Source organism: Ochotona princeps, chromosome Y (assembly GCF_030435755.1).
Source record: "Ochotona princeps isolate mOchPri1 chromosome Y, mOchPri1.hap1, whole genome shotgun sequence".
In the NCBI taxonomy this organism is placed as follows: Eukaryota; Metazoa; Chordata; class Mammalia; order Lagomorpha; family Ochotonidae; genus Ochotona; species Ochotona princeps.
Window position 1 is genome coordinate 20,352,303 of NC_080866.1, and position 10,714 is coordinate 20,363,016.

A 10,714-nucleotide genomic window follows, 5' to 3' on the forward strand; every position below is an offset into this window, starting at 1 on the left:
TGGGCCTGAACTTGTCTTTGGCTGTGGAGTTTTGAGTGCCTTGAGTGGGCCGCTCCATGTTAGGATTGTTTGAGTGTTCAAAACGCTAGATTCCATCACGCAGGCCCCAAGGATTTTATGACCGCAAGAGACCAAAAAGGGTTTCCTATTTAGCTGACAGGACAGCTGATGGTATGTGAAGTTCATGAGTCAGGTAGAGTTTTTTTTGGCACTGGAAGAGCTGTGCTGCTGTTTTGACAGTGGCCATTCACCACCACACTACGTTCCATAGGTGTCATACCCACTGTTCCACATATGTGCTGCCAGAGCAGTTGGTTTCCATGGCAACGGGAGATGGCTTAGGCGCTGAACTTGTCTTTGGCTGTGGAGTTTTGGGCGCCTTGAGTGAGCAGCTTCTTGTTAGTTTGTTTGGGTGCTCAATATGCTTGATTCCATCACACTGGTCTCCCTGGGCATTGGATCGCTAGTGACCAAACAAGGTTTCCTAGGTAGCTGCTAGGACAACTGATGTTTTGTGAAGTTGAAGAGCCAGGTGGAGTTGTTTTGGCACTGGAAGAGCTGTTGTGCTGCTTCGTTCAGTTGTCTATCGTCAGAGAACCTACCTTCCCTAGGTGTCGTATCCACTTACAAACATTTGTGCTGCCAGAGCACTTGCTTTCCATTGCAACAGGAAATGGCTTGGGCGCTGAACTTGTCTTTTGCTGTGGAGTTTTGAGCACCTTGAGTGAGAAGCTCCATATTATTTGTGTTTCGGTGCTCAACATGCTTGATTCCATGTCACTGGCTCAAAGGTCATTGCAGCGGAAGTGACCAAACAGGGTTTCCTAGGTAGGTGCCAGGACAGCTGATGGTTTGTGAAACTAATGAGCCAGGTGGAGTTGTTTTGGCACTGGAAGAGCTGTGCTGCTTCAGACATTTGAAATTCACCACCACACTAATTTCCATAAGTGGCATATTCACTTTCAAACATATGTGCTGCCAGAGCACTTGGTTTCCATGACAACGGGAAATGGCTTGGCCGTTGAACTTGTCTTTGGCTGTGGAGTGTTGAGCGCCTTGAGTGAGGAGCTCCATATTAGTTTTCTTTTTGTGCTCAAGCTGCTTGATTCCATCACACTGAGCTAAACTTGCATTTGAGCGGAAGTGACCAAACAGGGTTTCCTAAATAGCTGCCAGGACAGTTGATGTTATGTGAAGTTGATGAGCCAGGTCGAGTTGTTTTGTCACTGGATGAGCTGTGCTGCTGCTACGCAGAGTGGCCATTCACCACCACACTGCCTTCCTTAGGTGTCATATCCACTTATAGACGTATGTGCTGCCAGAGCATTTGGTTTCCATGCCAACGGGAAATGCCTTGGGCGATGGACTTGTCATTGGCTGTGGAGTTTTGAGCACCTTGAGTGAGCAGCTCTATGTTAGTTTTGTGTTTGTGATCATACTGCTTGTTTAAATAACCTTGGGTTCCATGAGTTTTTGGACCGGAAGTGACCAAACAGGTTTTTCTAGATAGCTGCCAGGAGAGCTGATGGTATCTGAATTTCATGAGTCAGGTGGAGTTGTTTTGGCACTGGAAGACATGTGCTGCTGCTTTGGATAGTGGCCATTCACCACCGCACTACCTTCCTTAGGTGTCATATGCACTGTTCCACATATGTGCTGCCAGAACACTTGGTTTCCATGGCAACCAGAAATGGCTTGGACGCTGAACTTGTCTTTGGCTGTGGAGCTGAGCGCCTTGAGTGAGCAGCCACATGTTAGTTTTGTTTGGGTGCTCAATATGCTTGATTCCAGCACACTGGTCTCTCTGGGCATTTGAGCGCTAGTGACCAAACAAGGTTTCCTAGATAGCTGCCAGGACAGCTGATGGTATGTGAAGTTGATGAGCCAGGTGGAGTTGTTTTGGCATGGGAAGAGCTGTGCTGCTGCATCGAGCAGTTGTCATTCCTCAGAGAACCTTCCTTACCTAGGTGTCATATCCACTTACAGACATATGTGATGCCACAGCACGTGGTTTCCATGGCAACGGGAAATTTTTTGGGCACTGAAGTTGTGTTTTGCTGTGGAGTTTTGGGCGCCTTGAGTGAGGAGCTACATGTTATTTGTGTTTCGGTGCTCAGTATGCTTGATTCCATTACACTGGGCTCAAAGGGCATTGGTCCAGAATTGACCAAACAATGTTTCCTAGATAGCTGCTAGGACAGCTGATGTTTTGTGAAGATGAAGAGCCAGGTGCAGTTGTTTTGGCACTGGAAGAGCTGTTGTGCTGCTTCAGGCAGTTGTCATGCGTCAGATAACCAACCTTCCCTAGGGGTCATATCCACTTACAAACATATGTGCTGCCAGAGCACTTGCTTTCCATTGCAACAGGAAATGGCTTGGGCCCTGAAATTGTTTTTGCTGTGGAGTTTTGGGACCTTAAGTGAGGAGCTCCATATTATTTGTGTTTCGGTGCTCAACATGCTTGATTCCATGTCACTGGCTCAAAGGTCATTGCAGCGGAAGTGACCAAACAGGGTTTCCTAGATAGCTGCCAGGACAGCTGATGGTATGTGAAGTTGATGAGCCAGGTGGAGTTCTTTTGGCACTGAAAGAGCTGTGCTGCTGCTTTGGGCAGTTGTCATTCTTCAGACAACCTACCTTCTTTAAGTTGGTACCCTCTTACGCACATATGTACTGCCAGAGCACTTGGTTTCCATGTCAACGGGAAATGGCTTGGGCGGTGAACTTGTCTTTGGCTGTGGAGTTTTGAGTGCCTTCAGTGAACTGCTCCATGTTAGTTTTGTTTAGGTACTCAAAATGCTTGATTCCATCTCACTGGGCCCAACGGGCATTTGACCGCAAGTGACCAAACAGGGTTTCCTGGAACTGCCAGGACAGCTGATGGTATGTGAAGTTGATGAGCCAGGTGGAGTCGTTTTGGCACTGGAAGAGCTGTGCTGCTACTTCAGACATTTGAAATTCACCACCACACTACCTTCCTTAGGTGTCATTTCCACTGTTCCAAATATGTGCTGCCAGAGCACTTGGTTTCCATGACAACGGGAAATGGCTTGGCCGTTGAACTTGTCTTTCGCTGTGGAGTTTTGAGCGCCTTGAGTGAGGAGCTCCATGTTAGTTTTGTTTTTGTGCTCAAGCTGCTTGATTCCATCACACTGAGCTAAACTTGCATTTGACCGCTAGTGACCAAACAGGGTTTCCTAGATAGCTGTCGGGACAGCTGATGGTATGTGAAGTTGAAGAGCCAGGTGGAGTTATTTTGGTACTGGAAAAGCTGTGCAACTGCTTCAGGTAGTTGCCATTCACCACCACACTACCTTCCATTTGTGTCATATCCACTTACAGTTGTATGTGCTGCCAGAGCACTTAGTTTGATGCCAACACGAAATGGCCTAGGAGCTGAACTTGTCTTTGGTCGTGGAGTTTTGAGCACCTTGAGTGAACAGCTCCATGTTAGTTTTGCTTAGGTGCTCAATATGCTTGATTCCATCTCACTGGGATCAACTGGCATTTGACCGGAGGTGACCAAACATGGTTTCCTAGATAGCTGCCAGGACAGCTGATGGTATGTGAAGTTGATGAGCCAGGTGGAGTTTTTTGGCACTGGAAGAGCTGTGCTGCTGCTTCGGGCAGTTGCCATTCACCATCACACTACCTTGCTTAGGTGTCATATCCATTTTCACACATATGTGCTGCCATAGCACTGGTTTCCATGGCAACGGGAAATGGCTTTTGCGCTGAACTTGTCTTTTGCTGTGGAATTTTGAGTGCCCTGAGTGAGGAGATCCATGTTAGTTGTATTTCGGTGCTCAACATGCTTGATTCCATTCCGCTGGGCTCAAAGGGCATTGGTCCAGAAGTGACCAAACAATGTTTCCTAGATAGCTGACAGACAGCTGATATAATTTGATGTTGAAGAGCCAGGTGGAGTTGTTTTGGCACTGGAAGAGCTGTGCTGCTGCTTCGGGGAGTAGCCATTCACCACCACACTACCTTCTTTAGGTGTCATTTCCAGTGTTCCAAATATGTGCTGCCAGAGCACTTGGTTTCCATGGCAACGGGAAATGGCTTTTTCGCTGAACTTGTCTTTGGCTGTGGAGTTTTGAGCGCCTTGAGCTTACACCTCCATGTTAGTTTTGTGTGGGTTCTCATTATGATTGATTCCATCACATTGGGCTCAATGGGCATTGGAACGGAAGTGACCAAATAGGGTTTCCTAGATAGCTGCCGGGACAGCGCAAGGTATGTTAAGTTGATGAGCAAGGTGGAGTTGTTTTGGCACTGGAAAACCTGTGCTGCTACTTCGGGCAGTGGCCATTCACCACCAAACTACCTTACTTTGGTTTCACATCCACTGTCAGAAAAAAGTGTTGCCAAAGCCCTTGGTTACCATGGCAACGGGAAATGGCTTGGGCGCTGTACTTGTTTTTGGCTGTGGAGTTTTGAGTGCCTTGAGTGGGCAGCTCCATGTTAGGTTTGTTTGGGAGCTGAAAATGCTTGGTTCCATGTCACTGGGCCCAACGGGCATTGGAGCGGAAGTGACCAAACAGGGTTTCCTGGATAGCTGCCAGGACAGCTGATGATATGTGAAGTTGATGAGCAGGTGAAGTTATTTTGGCACTGTAAGAGCTGTTGTGCTGCTTCGAGCAGTGGTCGTTCGCCACCACACTGTGTTCTCTATGCGTCACATCCACTGTTCCACATATGTGCTGCAAGAGGACTTCGTTTCCAGGGCAGCGGGAAATGGCTTAGGCGCTGTACTTGTCTTTGGCTGTGACGTTTTGAGTGCCTTGAGTGAGCAGCTCCATGTTAGTTTTGTTTGGGTGCTAAAGCAGCTTGATTCCATCACACAGAGCTCAGTGGGCATTGCAGCAGAAGTCACGAAACAGGGTTTCCTAGATAGCTCTAGGACAGCTGATGGTATGGGAAGTTCATGAGGCAGGTGGAGTTGTTTTGGCACTGGAAGAGCTGTGCTGCAGCTTCGGTCAGTTGAAATTCACCTACCACACTACCTTCATTAGGTATCATATCCAGTTTCAGATATCTGTGCTGACAGAGCACTTGGTTTCCATGGCAAAGGGAAATCGCTTTTGCGCTGAACTTGTCTTTGGCTGTGGAGTTTTGAGCGCCTTGAGTGAGCAGCTCCATGTTAGTTGTGTTTGGGTGCTCAACATGCTTGGTTCCATCATACTGGGCTCCATGGACATTGGAGCTGAAGTGACCAAACAGGGTTTCCTAGATAGCTGCAAGGACAGCTGATAGTATGTGAAGGTGATGAGACAGTTGGAGTTGTTTTGTCACTGAAAGAGCTGTGCTACTGCATTGGGCAGTGGCCATTCACCACCACCCTACCTTCCTTAGGTGTCATAATAACTTTCACACATATGTGCTGCCAGAGCACTTGGTTTCCATGGCAACGGAAATGACTTGTGCGCTGAACATGTCTTTGGCTGCGGAGTTTTGAGCGCCTTGAGTGAGGAGGTCCATGTTAATTTTGTGTGGGTGCTCAACCTGCTTGATTAAATCACACTTGTCTCAAGGGGCATTGGACCAGAAGTTATCAAGCAGGGTTTCCTAGATAGCTGCCTGGACAGCTGATGGTATGTGAAATTGATGAGCCAGGTGGAGTTGTTTTGGCACGGGAAGAGCTGTGCTGCTGCTTCGGGCAGTTGCCTTCTTCAGAGAACCTACCTTCCCTAGGTATCATAACCACTTAAAGACATATGTGCTGCCAGAACACGTGGTTTCTATGGCAACGGGAAATGGTTTGGGCACTGAAATTGTCTTTGGCTGTGGAGTTTTGGGCGCCTTGAGTGAGGAGCTACATGTTAATTGTGTTTCAGTGCTCAGTATGCTTGATGCTATCACACTGGGCTCAAAGGGCATTGGTACAGAATTGACCACACAATGTTTCTTAGATAGCTGATAGGACAGCTGATGGAATGTGAAGTTGAAGAGCCAGGTGGAGTTGTTTTGGCACTGGAAGAGCTGTACTGCTGCTTCGGGCAGTGGCCATTCACTACCACACTGTGTTCTCAATGTGTAACAGCCACTGTTCCAAATATGTGCTGCCAGAGCACTTGGTTTCCATGGCAACGGGAAATTACTGCGCTGAACTTGTCTGTGGCTCTGGAGTTTTGAGCGCCTTGAGTGAGGAGGTCCATGTTAATTTTGTGTGGGTGTTCAAACTGCTTGATTCCATCCCACTGGGCCAAAGGGCATTGGACCGGAAGTGACCAAACAGGGTTTCCTGAATAACTGCCAGGACAGCTGATGGTATGTAAAGTTCATGAGTCAGGTAGAGTTGTTTTGGCACTGGAAGAGCTGTGCTGCTGCTTCGCGAAGTGGCCATTCGCCACCATACAGTGTTCTCTATTTGTCACATCCACTGTTCCACATATGTGCTGCAAGAGCACTTGGTTTCCAGGGCAGCGGGATATGGCTTAGGCGCTGAATTTGTCTTTGGCTGTGGAGTTTTGAGCACCTTGAGTGAGCAGCTCCATGTTAGTTTTGTGTGTGTGATCATCCTGTTTGTTTAAATCACCTTGGGCTCAATGAGCATTTCGACCGCAAGTGACAAAACAGGGTTTCCAGGATAGCTGCCAGGACAGCTGATGGTATTTGAAGTTGATGAGCCAGGTGAAGTTCTTTTGGCACTGGAAGAGCTGTGCTGCTGCTTCGGGCAGTTGTCATTCATCAGAGAACCTACCTTTGCTAGGTGTCATATCCACTTATAGACATATGTGTTGCCAGAGCACTTGGTTTCCATGGCAGCGGGAAATGGCTTGTGCGCTGAACATGTCTTATTCAGTGGAGTTTTGAATGCCTTGATTGAGCAGATCCATGTTAGTTTTGTTTGGGTGCTCAAACTGCTTGATCCATCACACTTTGCCTAATGGGCATTTAAGCGGAAGTGACCAAACAGGGTTTCCTGAATAGCTGCCAGGACAGCTGATGGTATGTGAAGTTTATGAGTCAGGTGGAGTTGTTTTGGCACTGGAAGAGCTTTTGTGCTGCTTCCGACTGTTGAAATTCACCACCACACTACCTTGCTTAGGTGACATATTCACAGTTCCAAATATGTGCTGCCAGAGCCCTTGGTTTCCATTGCAATAGGAAATGTCTTGGGAGCTGAACTTGTCTTTTGCTGTGGAGTTTTAAGCGTCTTGAGTGAGGAGCTCCATGTTAGTTGTGTGTTGTGCTCAACATGCTTGATTCCATGTCACTGGGCTCAACTGGCATTGGAGCGCTACTGACCAAACGGGGTTTCTTAGTTAGCTGCCAGGACAGCTGATGGCGTGTGAAGTTGATGAGCCAAGTGGAGTTGTTTTGGCACTGGAAGAGCTGTGCTGCTGCTTCGGGCAGTTGAAATAAACCACCACACTACCTTCCTTAGTTGTCATATCCACTTACACACATATGTACTGCCAGAGCACTTGGTTTCCATGGCAACCGGAAATGGCTTGTGCGCTGAACTTGTCTATGGCGATGGAGTTTTAAGCGCCTTGAGTGAAGAACTACATGTTAGTTTTGTGTGGGTGCTCAAGCTGCTTGATTCCCTCACACTGGGCCCAACGGGCATTTGACAGAAAGTGACCAAACAGGGTTTCCTAGAGAGCTTCCAGTACAGCTGATGCTATGTGAAGTTCATGAGCCAGGTGGAGTTGTTTTGGCACTGGAAGAGCTGTGCTGCTGCTTTGGGTAGTGGCTATTCACCACCAAAATACCTCCATAGGTGTTATAATCATTTTCAGTCGTATGTGCTGGCAGAGCACTTGGTTCCGATGGCGGCGTTAAATGGCTTTGGGCGCTGAACTTGTCTTTGGCTGTGTAGTTTTGAGCGCCTTGAGTGAGTAGCTACATGTTAGTTTTTTTGTGTGCTCAATATGTTGGTTCCATCACACTGGACTCATTGGGCATTGGAGCGGAAGTGACCAAACAGGGTTTCCTAGATAGCTGCCTGAACAGCTGATGGTATGTGAGGTTCATGAGCCAGGTGGAGTTGTTTTTGCAGTGGAAGAGCTGTGCTGCTGCTTCGGGCAGTGGTCTTTAACTCTACACTGTGTTCTGTATGTGTCACATCCACTGTTCCATATATGTGCTGCCAGAGCACTTGGTTTCCATGGAAGTGGGAAATGTCTTTGGGCGCTGAACTTGTCTTTGGTTGTGGAATTTTGAGTTCCCTTAGTGAAGAGCTCCATATTAGTTTTGTGTGGGTGCTAAGCTGCTTGATTCCATCACATTCGTCCCAATGGGCATTGGAGCGGAAGTGATTAAACAGGGTTTCCTAGCTAGGTGGTAGGACAGCTGATGGTATGTGAAGTTCATGAGCCAGGTAGAGTTGTTTTGGCACTGGAAGAGCTGTGCTGCTGCTTCGATCAGTGGCCATTCACAAGCAAACTAACTTCCTTAGGTGTCATAATCACTTAGAGACAAATAAGCTGCCAGAGCACTTGGTTTCCATGGCAATGGGAAATGACTTGTGCACTTAGCTTGTCTTTCGCTGTGGAGTTTTGAGCGCCTTGAGTGAGAAGCTCCATGTCACTTGTTTTTGTGTAGGTGATCATCCTGCTTGTTTAAATCACACTGGGATCCATGGGCATTGCAGCGGAAGTGACCAAATAGGGTTTCCTAGATAGCTGCCAGGACAGCTGATGGTATGTCAGGTTCATGACCCAGGTGGAGTTGTTTCAGCACTGGAAGATCTGTGCTGCTGCTTCATACTGTTGAAATTCACCACCACACTACCTTCCTTAGGAGTCATATCCACTTTCAGAAATATGTGCTGCCAGAGCACTTGGTTTCCATGACAACGGGAAAAGGCTTGTGAACTGAACTTCTGGTTGGCTATGGAGTTTTGAGTGCCTTGAGTGAGGAGCTTCAAGTTAGTTTTGTGTGGGTGATCAGCCTGGTTGATTCTATCACACTGGGTTCAATGAGCATTGGAGCGAAAGTGACCAAACAGGGTTTCCTAGAGAGCTGCCAGTACACCTGATGCTATGTGAAGTTCATGAGCCAGGTTGAGTTGTTTTGGCACTGGAAGAGGTGTGCTGCTGCTTCGGGCAGTGGCCATTCACCACCACACTGTGTTCTGTATGTGTCATATCCACTGTTCCACATATGTGATGCCAGAGCACTTGGTTTCCATGGCAACGGGAAATGACTTAGGTGCTGAACTTTTCTTCGGCTGTGGAGTTTTGAGCGCCTCGAGTGTGGAGCTCCATGTTAGTTTTGTGTTTGTGTGATCATCCTGCTTGTTTAAATCACACTGGGCTCCATGGGCATTTCGAGCTTAAGTGACCAAAAAGGGTTTCCTAGATAGGTGCCAGGACAGTGGATGGTATGTGAAGTTCATGAGCCAGGTGGAGTTGTTTTGGCACTGGAAGAGGTGTGCTGCTGCTACAGGCAATGACCATTCACCACCACAAAACCTTCCTTAGGTGTAATATCCACTCTTCCACATATGTGCTGCCAAAGCCCTTGGTTTCCATGGCAACGGGAAATGGCTTGTGCGCTGAACTTGTCTTTGGCGATGGAGTTTTAAGCGCCTTGAGTGAGGAGCTACATGTTAATTCTGTTTGGGTGCTCAAGCTGGTTGATTCCATCACACTGGGCCCAATGGGCATTTGACCGAAAGTGACCAAACCGGGTTTCCTAGAGAGCTGTAAGGACAGCTGATGCTATGTGAAGTTCATGAGCCAGGTGGAGTTGTTGTGGTGCAGAAGGGATTGGCTGATGTCCTGTACAGTTGAAATTCGCCACCACACTGCATTTCTTAGGTGTCATTTTCACTTTCATTGTTCCACATATGTACTGCCAGAGAACTTGGTTCCCATGGCAGCGTTACATGGCTTTGGGCGCTGAACTAGTCTTTGGCTGTGTGGTTTTGAGCGCTTGAGTGAGGAGCTACATGTTAGTTTTTTTGTGTGCTCAATATGCTTGGTTCCATCACACTGGGCTCCATGGGCATTGCAGCGGAAGTGACCAAACAGGTTTTCCTAGATAGCTGTCAGGGCAGCTGATGGTATATAAAGTTGATGAGCCAGGTGGAGTTGTTTTTGCAGTGGAAGAGCTGTGCTGCTGCTTTGGGCAGTTGTCATTCTTCAGAGAACCTACATTCCCTTGGTGTCCTATTCAGTGTTCCATGTATGTGCTGCCAGAGCACTTGGTTTCCATGGCGGCGGGAAATGGCTTTGGTTGCTGAACTTCTCTTTGGCTGTGGAGTTTTCTGTTCCCTTAGTGAAGACCTCCATGTTAGTTTTGTGCGGGTGCTCAAGCTGCTTGCTTCTATCACACTGGTCCCAATGGGCATTGTACCTCAAGTGATCAAACAGGGTTTCCTCGATAGCTGCCAGGTCAGCTGATGGTATGTGAAGTTCATGAGCCAGGTGGAGTTCTTCTGGCACTGGAAGAGCTGTGCTGCTGCTTCTGGCACTGGCCATTCACCACCACACTACCTTCCATAGGTGTCATATCCAATTACAGACGTATGTGCTGCCAGAGCACTTGGTTTTTATGGCAACGTTAAATGTCTTGGGCGCTGAAATTGTCTTTTGCTGTGGAGTTTTGAGCGCCTTGAATGAACAGCTCCATGTTAGTTTTGTTTAGGTGCTCAAAGTGCTTAATTCCATCTCACTGGTCTCCCTGGGCATTGGAGCGCTAGTGACCAAGCAGGGTTTCCTAGATAGCTGCCAGGACACCTGATATTATGTGAAGT